Below are 12,040 nucleotides of genomic sequence, written 5' to 3'. Positions count from 1 at the left end.
TTCAGTTTTACCTTTTTCAAACAAGATGAATCTTCTCTCTTCAGACAGATAATGTAAAACAAACCTTTTATCTCGATCAACTTGGGTGGGTGACGAAGCACCATGACAGCTCGTGCTTTTTAAAGGGTTACATTCACAAAAATGTAAAAGGTTAGTTTCAATAGGAGGTATGGACTGAAAAGAAAAAAATAAATCATCATTGAAATTTGATTCAAGTCCCAAAGCATAAGTCGATCTTACCTTCTCAAAATGGAACGAAAATTTTAGATGTGGCCAAACAAGGTAATTAGTAAACGAATCAAAATTGAAACCCAAATCATTGAATTTCACCTTCTTATCAAAAGTTCGAACATCAAGCAAACATAATTTGAATGCAAATGATGCAAAGTGCTTAATGTTTCCATAAAATGAATTCATGTAGCAAATACCAGGCTTGAACACACGAACTTGGTCATTTGATTTAGCAGGCAACATGTTAAATAAGGAAAATATAATCAACTCATCGCATGATTCAAATTTCACTCGTTCAATTAGACTTGAAAAATTGGCACAACCAAGCATATTCATTTTATCACCAAAGAAACGATGCAACATGTTATCATGGAAGTAAATCAAAGGAAACTTAAACATGCAAATACTCGAACAATCTTGCATCGTAATTTCTACTCAAACAGATAGATCAAAGCATGGAAATCTCGCACAAAATTTCAGAGATTTATCTTGAAGAACAAAGTCAAACAGATCAATTATTTCATGCAAAAAAACTTTTAACGCATATATCGAGCAAAGAAGTTGTGATCATGCGACCTTTCAAAAATTCAAATCTATCACAAATCATTTGAATAGACACGTTTAAATAGAAAGATGAATTCAAAGAATTTTTATAATCAAACAAATCAAAACGTGAAAAACTACTATCACACACATTCACAATTTGCACAGGATGAACCAATCCAACAGAATCAACAGAATTGTCGTATAAAACATGTCATAAGACGGAATCTTCATGGCATCTTTTGAATCAACATCGTTAACATTAATATATTAACAACAATTAGCCAAATCAAAAGATGGAAATTTTTCAAAAGTTATGCCATCAAAACCTTTATGAGTAATTTTTAAATCAGGCGGCCTTGACTCGATAAACAAAGATTCCTTACCTTCCTTACCTTCGATTTCCAATGGGTGGCAGTCGTCCACGAACTTACCTTTTTCAAACAACTGAAAACGCCTCTCATTTTGAAGGTATCGGAGTTGGATTTAGTCGCACGGACTTTTAGGAACCTGAAAAAAAGATCACAAAAAGATCGAGCAGAAGTGTTAGTAGAAAGAATCCTCGCTTGCTCACTAACATCGTTTTCACTCGATTCTATTTCTTCTGAATCACTCGTTTCTTTTATCTCAATTTCTTTTTCCACTCTTTTTTCTTGTTCACATTCTTTCTCTTTTTCGCTTCTCTCGATTTCTTTTAGAATCCACTCGTTTTCTCTCATGATCATCTTTTGCCTCTCTTTTCTTTCTCTCTCTTTTTGTTCTTTTTCTTTTTCAACGGCTTTTTCAATGACTTTCTCAATCTCTTTCAAGAATCTCTCATTTTCTCTCTTACTCGCCTCTTGCCTCTCTTTCATTTCTTTTTCTCTCATTTTTTCTTTACAACTTGAAGATAATACAAGTGAATCAGCATGATAAGTATTTTGTTCGAAAGATGTGAAATCATTTAGATAGAGTTCACGATCAATTCTTCGAGAATGAGTCTTCGTGGATGCATACGAAGAGTTACTTGGGCTCCCTCGTTCGTTATCTCGAAAGACCTTAGACTCGAAGCTTTCTTTCTTTCTACTCGAATTTCTTGTCGAATAGGTATCACGATAGAAATCTCTTCTCGAGTAGTCATCAGATGTGTGTCTCCGTGATGTTCTTGACTCCTTTTTCTGACTTGGAACAATTTGCTTTCGTTGAACTCTTCCTCGATGGTCTAGCTTTTCTTGGACAGGCTTGATTTTTCGATCGAGCATGCACTCCATCTCTTTCAACAAATATTGAAATTCAAAGGCTGAAAACTCTTCTCGAGACATGATTAATAGATGAAAAGAAAAATGAATAAAACAAAACAGAAAATGAATACCTTACCACAAACCTCACTAGTCACTCACAATAAAATTTGAATGGCACTCACACTCGTGTTTGCACTCAAGATCGACTTTTTCAACACTCTAATGCTCTCACAACACTCGTGCCTTTTACCTCTCTTTACCTTTCTCGTGATTTCGTAAGCAGATTCGCCAAGGCTTAACCTTAGTCTAGGTGGTCGGTTTCAAATGGGTAACAAGGGATGATGTGATTTACAACTGGGTAGGCTTACAAGAAAGAGAATAATTCAGGTATAGTGTGGCGAAAAGGTCAAAGATGGAAGTGGATGAGAGGGTAAAGGTTTCAGGATTGAAAAATGGAGAAGAAGTAAAACTATGTTCAAATTTTCAGATTTTTTTTTTCAGAATTTTTGTTTGAAATTTTTTTCGTTTTTTTTTCGTTTTTTTCTTTTTTTTTGAAACTTACTTGATGAGTCACAGACTATTCCTGGAGTAATTTTGAATGCTCGTACTCCTCGTTTTTGTAGCTCTGATACCAAATGATACGATCTGCCTCGGGGTGAGTCGAGTCGTATGTGAGTTTACCCGATCGTCTACGAAGAAGTAGCATTCGATTTGTTCAAAAGGATGTTTTAACGTAAATAATGGCGGAAGCTATGTAAAAGGATTCAAAGATGGGTTTATGGATATGAAGTTTATGTAGATGGGTTTATGGATATAAAATTTTTGTAGGTTTGGTTATAATGTAACGAAAAGATGGAATGGAATGGAAATGAAAATGATCTCAAAAACAAACACGAACCAATATTAGAAAATATTGACCCAAATGTTTATAAGTTTTCAAGGTGGTCGGATGGAGAATATGAGAACCTCGACCCGTTACTTAGAAAAGTAGGAACCTTGGTATGTTTGAACGCCACACTACGAGTAGTGATAAGTTCGGTTTTCAACAAAGAAAATGGATGACACAACTAGAACACTAGGTAGCCAACAAATCTTTGAACGAAAACAGAGAAAAGTTTGCCTCACAAATTTTGCGGAATATCATTAACAAAAATATTCCAAAAAGTGTGTTCCAAAAGGCTTGGTTACAAGAATTTATAAGGCTAAAATGAGCTAGCCGAATGGTCACATAGTAAAGTGTTATTAAAGGGCTAATTATAAATTAAAGACTTTTGAAATTCTAGAGTCAATAACTCCTCTCTTCAACTAGCTGAATTAATGTCCTTAAAGGCTTGAAAAATGACTCTTGATTTTCCCTTTGGCTAGTTGAATAGACTCCAGCCACTTTAATGAAATTTGCAATGCATAAATTGTCCATTAAGTAGCAAAAAAAACGTTGGGGTATTTGAACAAGCTGCTACCAGATTTTAAAGGACATGAAATGCTCCTTTAAACTCTCTTTTAATGATGCTTAATGCTTCATTTATAACAGCCCCCTCTTTTGTAACCAAAATAACTTGAAAAGTCTCCTTTATTGAATGCGTAACAGCCTTTGTGAATTGAAAAGTCACCTGCAATTAAAACATATGTAACCGTCACATTTATTCAATTATTAAGCTTTAAACAAATTAACAACTACGTAAATAAATGAACACACACTTATGCATCATTTATTCCAACAACTAGTTAATTAAAAGAAGTATTTAATGAACTTTAACTCATGCACCAATAAATTAACCTAGTAACTAGATTAATTAAAGAAGCAACTCATTAAATTAAATTCATCAAATAAACTCATTTAATTAAACTAAGATGAGTTGTATTAATGACCAGCAACTCATTTATTAAACTAAGAGGCTTAAATGCAAGTATTAAAATGCAAACTAAATGCAAAGCTAAAAGAAATAAATAAAAGTTCAATTTAGTTGGAACGGGTTCAAGGAGCGGAAATTGAGCTGAAATTAGTTTGCAAAATGTTGCAAGGACACTTTATTAAGCTGGTCCCAACTCGATCTATTTCTCCAACCAAAGCCTCGCCCCACACTTGATTAACTAAGGCCGAAATGGCCTCCTTGAATTGCTTAGCTCGAGCTCGCGTAATTGGTCCTTGAGGCAGCACCATTGAGTCCTTGCTCGAACTTGATGCACTCCAGGTCGCGATCGTATCACCTCGTTCATTTTGTATCACACTTCCAATAGACGGCCAACTTTGTTGGCTATGTTGTGCCCTATCCACATTTACCTTGACCCAGCCTATTAGTGGTGCATCCCATTTAACCAATCATTATTCACAACCTCCATGCAAACATCACCGGTGAGCAACGTGTTGGATACTCACAGCCCAACTCAGATAATGCACGATAATAATTGCCAAGTGCAAGCCTTTGAATTGGAAGGTAATAAGGTTTCTATTCTTCAATAATTGTTAGTAGACTATCCCAAATAACAATCTCCATTCAATCCCCTTATAAATTCAACTATTGTGTTCTTCCAAATTCCTTATAATCCAGTTAGTTGAGGAAGCTGAAAAGAGAACAACCTTGCTCGGTTGGAACAAGCTTCCTCATAAGACTTTTGGCACAGCACAATCACGTAGGACATGCAAGATCGATTCAATTGTTGCCCCGCAAACGTTGTAACCACTTATTTTGCTCAAACTCCTTCAAAATAATTTGGCTTTACACAGGATCCTTTCATGCATTACCAACCATAGAAAGAACCTAATTCGTTGCGACAATGGCATCATCCATATCAGATCCATTACAGACCTAGACTGTTATTCTCTTCACCAACTAATTTCCGATATGCATTATGAATTGTAAGCTCATCTGAGACCCTATTTTTCCAATAGCATACATCTGACCTAAGAATCTTGGCAAGACCTGGAATTCTTCCAATTTGGACTAATATTTTCAACAAAAATTATTGTTCGAGCCTTTCCCAATCCTAACTACCATGCATGTCCACCATTTCACATAACCAAACGTTATTCAACCCGCCCTATGTCTCACTGAGGTACAACTTTAGAGGCCTAATTTACCAATCCACTGATCTGTCATATTTATATACGTTAAATTAAGCTCTTTAAAAGATTAAAGAGCTTATTCTAGAGTATTTTATATCGTATTTTAGTACTTTTCCATAATTACGAGATTTTATGCTTAATTTAGTTTTTATGCTTTTTGGAATAAAATGGCAAGTTTATGCCATTAAGAACTTAATCTTTGAGTTAAGCTTATTTTAGACACTTGGTTGATGCAAAAATATGGAACAGAGCCTAAAGTAGAGCCAAAGTCATGACACCAATGCCTTTTCCATTAACTGAGGAGTTGGATTTCACCAAATTGTACATCTGAGTGGACTGTCTCTAAAGTCGCAACACCAAGGTGTTTTTGTCATAATACCGACTCCTAAAGTTGCAACTATGGCCTAGCAAGGTAGTAACACTAGCCAAAGCCCCTGCAGTTGAAGAAGTTAAGTTACCTGAGAATGATGTCACGACATTGAAACCCAAAAGCATCTCTAGAGTAATTTGCTGCTAATGTCGCGACATCAACTCTGACAGGGCGAAAATTCTAAAGGGCAATTCTGTGTCCAAACAAGCTTAATTCGCTTTTCATTTAAGGCAATAATTATCAATATTAGGTTAAATATTTTTGTCTATAAATACCACATTATATTTAACTATTTGGGTGGCTAGGCTAATATAGAAAATTAGTTAGACATTAGGTAACTTTTACTCTTCTTTTCTTAGCTTAGGTTTCCATTTTTCTTTTCTTTTCTCTTTGTTATATCATTTTTGTTTCTTCATTTTTGCTGGAACCTTGTGGACGAAGATGGACTAAACTTTCGTGCTTCATTGGATTTTTATCTATCAATTAGCATTTTCTCAACCTTTATCTTTTATATTTTTTGCCTACCATGTGTTTGTTAAAATGCTTGTGTGTAATTTAAGTTTAATTATATGTTGAATTATTTTATTGTTTGATTGATGAGTGGATTACTTAACTAAGTTATTATCTATGCGTTGATTAGTTATTTTTGTTCAAGTTTATTAAATTGCATATTACACTAGAATTAACGCCTCTAGTAGAAGATCTAGATAGATGAGACTGAGAAGAGACTCTACCATGTAGGACTTTGATACATGTGTCAAATAGTGAGACTAAGAGATCTATACACCTAAGTGAGACCGAAAGGAGAGCTTAGGTGGTACCCTTTAGTTTAGGATGAGACCGAGAGAAGATTTCTAGCTAAAAGTGGCAAATAATATAATTATAATAGGTTTATTAAGTTAGTTGGTAATTCATGAATGATTCAACCATCATTTCAATCCATTCACATTGTTTCTAGTAAAAAAAATAAAGAAAATTAGTTTGGTATTCTCATTTGTTAATTTAGAATTTAGCCTTATTATATTTTCATATTTGGTTGGCACTAATAATTTTCAACTTAATTAGATTAGTGATTGTTATTTTATAATTAATTTGACAAACACATTTACCAACTTGGCAATCCCTTAGGTTTGATCCTTGGAATATTTAGAGTGTTCCATTGTAACATTTATAAATATTACAACTGACTTGTCATACTTGCAGTCGAACCGTTTTAATTTTTAAGATTTTGTGCTAATTCTCCAGTCGACGTTCGTACATTGTGGCACAGTCATCCATGCATCATGCCAAAATTTCACGCCTCTTATCTCTAATTTTCCACATTACATTCAATTGAAATGTGCTCCATACACTTGCTAATGATCGCCACACATACAAATAGTTAGCTTATTCTATACTTATCGGACAATAATCATGCATGTTATACTTCCTTCGCAAGACTCGAACCCACAAATCCTCTTCCCAATTTAAAAGACCCATTGCCAAGTTTAACAAAAAAGACTCATTTTGTAACCTTAGATTTCACAACCCTAACCCCTTATCAATAACAATTCAACAATAGGTATCTCGTCTAACAAGTGGAATTTTTCGGTTCTCAATGGTTGATCCCCAAATAAGGCCCTGCATCTCTTTAACAATACCCATAGGAAGTAAGATAGTCAGCATAAAATAACTAGGCACTATAAGAAGCACAAACTTAGAAAGGGTCATCCGTCCCACCATTAACAACGATTTGGCATCAAAGCCATTTAGTTTACCTCATATTTTATCCAGTAGAAGCATAAGTGTACCATTGGTTATACTTTTGTGGAGAAGCGACATTCCTAAATACACTCCTAATTTATTAACTAGATTAGAACCAAATACATAATTGGGTTACTCACTAAACGACTTCTCGACATTCGTCGAAAAATAAATCTTTGTCCTTTGCATATTCACCTTATGCCTAAAGAAATGGAAAAAAGTGGAAAAACTCTTTCACACAATAGTTATCTACCCCATATTTTCCTTACAAAAGAGGATTAAATCATCAGCAAGAATAATTGAGAGAGTCGGGGCCCGTTCTTCTAAAGTGGATGGGTTTCCACAAACCTTGTGAGATCACACACTTTATCCTATGGCTCAAACATTCCATGCCTAAGACAAACAAATATAGGGAAAGTAGGTCCACTTGTCGCCCTTGCCTCGACAGTTTAAACTCTCTTATAGGTGTACCATTCTAAAGGATCTGCATCGAAGTTTTGGTAACACAATGCATAGTTATTTTTGCCAACTCAAGCAGTAAACTCGCATCCAATAATGAGTCCTCTATGTAATCCCACCAAATTCAGTCTTACATCTTTTCGAAGTTAACCTTAATTGCCATCCAATTAGTCTTTCCTTTTTGATGTCACATTGAGTGAATAACCTTTTAGGCAATTATGAAGTTGTCCATAATGCATCTCTTAGCCACAAAACTTGTTTGTTCAGGTCCTACTAACTTAGACATTAAAGGTATTAATCTATTCACAATTAACTTTATTAAGATATTATATAGAACCATACAGAGGCTAATAGGACATAGCTAACTCACAAACTCCAGACTCTCCACCTTTGAAATCAAAACTAGAAGTGCTTTATTAAAAAAATCTTTCAGAATGCCTCTTTCAAACACCCCTTAAATAATGGAGAACAAAAACTCCCTCACCACATCCTACTGGCTTTGATAAAATTGAGTATGGAGGCCATCCTCATGTTTCTTTAAGGGAGCCATTTAAAACAAAGGCTATTTTACTTCCTCCATTACAACTCTTGTTGGATCTAGTGTTCTAAGTGTAGTATTTGCGTCTATGTACACTTGTAATTTTTTCAAATAGATTGGTTAATAAAATTATTCATGAATTACATTAATATCATTTTTATATTTTCCTCACATGGTTTTTTCATGTAAAGCAAAGTGGAAGCAAATATTAGCTCATTGGTAGTCTAATGTTTAACTAATACTAAACAGTACTACGTTGTCAGATCATAATACGGAAAGACAACTTATTTAGTAAATGAACCTAAACATATCCTTAGTCTAATAAAAAATGAGCAAACCAATTAAAAGACTAACATGTTATCTATCAAGTCCAATTAGGGAGATTTCTTATCTTGGGTATTGGAACGGATGACTCTTAGAAGATAGAGACGTAGATGTGATTGATTAGATTGACAATACATCAGACTGGGCCAAGAAGAATAGATCCTGAATCCATTTATGGATTTATTCACTTGCAACATTCAAAATGTGGCATACTTTAATCTTGAGTGGATGACGAACTATGTATCTATGACTCTTATACTTTTATGGAAGTAAAAGCGTAAGTTCAAATAGATAAGGAACTGAAAGCTAATGCGTTGGATGTACGAATTCTATAGTATGTAACTTCATTCACAATAGTGGAATTCATATCCCATGATATGGGTGAATGATATCCTCTCATTGCCATTACATGGTAGATGCAAAGTAAATATAACTATGGGTCATTCGTCTTTTTGATGAATGACCTGATTACTATTTGATAGTAATTAACTTTTCATAAGAAAAAAAAAGATGTAATGGTTACCATGCGATAAAATAAGATCATATTGGGAGTACGAGTTTATCCCAAAGAGATTAAGGATATCCTATGAGGGTAATACAATTATGACAAAGTCATTAGACGAACATTGATCGAGTTGCTTCCATAATAGTATGTCATTAAGGAAGGATCAGTCACGATAATATAGTGGATCATAGCTTTGTAACTAAATGAGTTTATAATTAATAGGCGAAAAGTTGGAACTTAATTATAAATCATTTGAGCTCTAATCATATATGTTCAATTAATCCCTCATCTAGCTGTTGAAACTAGAAATGAATTGCATGTTGAATCAAATTAACAATAATGGATGGAAATGATAAACTTATAGAAATGAGAAACATTTAGAAATAAATATGGTTTTCTCTAAATGAAAATGACCTAAAAAATTAATTTATGGGTTTTTGAATTATTATTTAATTAATTGGTTAAATAATTGAAGTTCGAAAATGGAAATAAATTAATTGGTTATAGTAAATCTGTTGAATGTAGAAATATTAAATATATTTTTTGTAGATTCTGTTATGGTAAAGTCATCATGATTTTAATGGAATTAGAATTGGGTTGAGAAAATTATTTAATTGGGAAATTAGTTTATTTATTTAAATTATTTTATGATGTTTATTTTTGGAAATAGAAAAACAAGTATCAGGTTGGATTGAATTATAAAGTATTAGGTTAAAAGTTCAAGAAGTATTTGTAATTAGACCCGATACGAGAGAGACCCAAAAACCCCTCATATTGATGTTAGGGAAGACAAATTCTAGTATAATTAACTAGGGTTGTCGCCCCTCTAATCCTAGTTAGAGTAGGAGTTCCATTTTTCTATTGAAATAGACTTCTACAATTCAACAAGGGTTTTACCTCTTCTCCCTATAAATAGATGGCACTGATAGGGCTAAACACACAACTTTGAGATATATCTATTCTGTCCAAAAATAGTGAGAATTTATTTTCTAAGTATAAATTCTATTTTCTAGAACAACAATTCTATCAATTTCTATTGAGAGCAAATTTTGTTTTCTCATTGAAAGTAATGTAAAGATTTTTGGTTGTGTTTGATTCGAATTTGTTCAAGCCCACACTAGAAGCAGTTCGTGGTACGAGAATAGCCAAAAAAGTCATTCTATTGAAAGCCAAGAATGACAAGGATCTGTCTAGCCAAAAACACAGCTGCGATTTTAGTAAAGGGTTTATTGCTATAAATATCATAAATTGGCTCGATTTTTAAAATTTTATTTTTCCGTTGTACAAGAAAACCATTTTCGAACCAGATTTTTTCCAACAACCCTCTACGGCAAGCCTTCAAATTTTGCTTCAGATAATAAAGGGAAATAACTTTTGATCAGATACTACCCATACAAGCATTGCCAATCGAAGATAATTGATGAAAGAATCGAGAAACGTGGTCCTACAACAACTCCTTATCATAACATCAATTATCATCCTACAACCGCAGATTCTTAATCTGGTTGTGTTGATGTTGTACAAAGTCTTGATTGTGAAAATATTTCATGTTTTAATCCCCCCTAATGATCCTGTTACACCTCAATTTTTAGTGGCAAAATAGCTCCTCCTGATCCAAGATTATTTCCAATTCACTCATCAGTTGTCGCTCAAGTTCCCATAATTTCTCTATCTGCTTTTCCTCCAAAGCCAACTGAACATTAGTACGACGTCATAACAACTTCTCTTTTTGTCCTAAAATATTACCAAAGAGATATTTATTCCACTTTTGGCCACTTCACTAAACCTTTTTGCCATGTTCGTTAAACTCCGGCCATCTACCCAACTCACTTTAACCAAATATGGAAAAGTGTCATTGGTTAGCCAATTAAAGAAGAAACAAAACAACCTTGGTATCTTCAATTTTCGGCCTTTGACAATGTTAAACTTCAACCCCGATTCCATATAAACTTCAGCCCCTTGTATCCAAAGTCCTTCAACTAAGCATAGAAAACAAATTGTTGGAAGAGGCAATGACCAATTGGTGTTCTAGTCGACCCTCTCATCTTGTCTTCTTCCAACAGTAAAGAATTGAAATCTTTTATCAACATCTAAGGATGCGTGCCACATTAAGTTACAACTGTCAACTCATCCCATAATGCTTCATGATTTATTTGATGTGGTGACCCATAAACAATAGCCATAAAAGCTAAGAATTGGTCATCAATATCCTCGACCCTCATGTGCAAAAACTATATAGCATTGTGAAGAACCTCAACCGTTAACGAGTTATGCCACAAGACCCAAATCCCTCTCGAAAATCTTCTAGCCTCTATCTGATGTGAAAATGGCAAACCAATCTTTTAGATAACCTAGTCCTCCCTTTCCCCACTAATTATTGTTTCTAATAAAGTAACCAAAATAAGGTGATACTCACACATGTACTCCTGCAATATACAATGAAAATGGGGATGACTTGTCCCTTGGAAGTTCCAAACTAAAAATTTAGTCTTCATGTAAAAGATAGGTTCATGAAAGGCCTCTCAACAAGCAGGCATCCTACCATCTACTTCTATTGTCACATTCGGTGCTTCCGTCGTTCTCGATCCATTATTGATCATAGACTTATTCAACTCTAAAGCTACCTACACCGCATCCCCTTTACTAGAATCCAAAGTTGGCACAGTTTCCCAAGCTTTTAGCTAAGCTTTTATACTTTCAATAATACTTTGAACAACCATTGTTGTAGGAACCAGAGAGACACTAGGACGACCTTCACGATGACATCAACTCATCACCCAACATTGGCTCCCCCTTCTTCACCCAACTTTAAATCCTACTGACATCGAAGATTATAAAAATCATTGATTAAGAAGGATACCATCACCCCTAGTATCACTGGCATTCATGCTCCTAGAAATTGTTCCCACACTATTCCTTACTACCATTGTCGAATGGTTCTGTGGGTCAATGGTAGTTTACACCATGTGGGTCGATTCACTTGGTAAAATGGTCCTAGAGCCTACTATATTACCCTCCTCAACAGGCTTGGTAACCTGGACTG

Source organism: Gossypium hirsutum, chromosome A10, assembly GCF_007990345.1.
Source record: "Gossypium hirsutum isolate 1008001.06 chromosome A10, Gossypium_hirsutum_v2.1, whole genome shotgun sequence".
In the NCBI taxonomy this organism is placed as follows: Eukaryota; Viridiplantae; Streptophyta; class Magnoliopsida; order Malvales; family Malvaceae; genus Gossypium; species Gossypium hirsutum.
The sequence above is the reverse complement of the archived record's forward strand: the minus strand, read 5'-3'. Positions refer to the sequence as shown.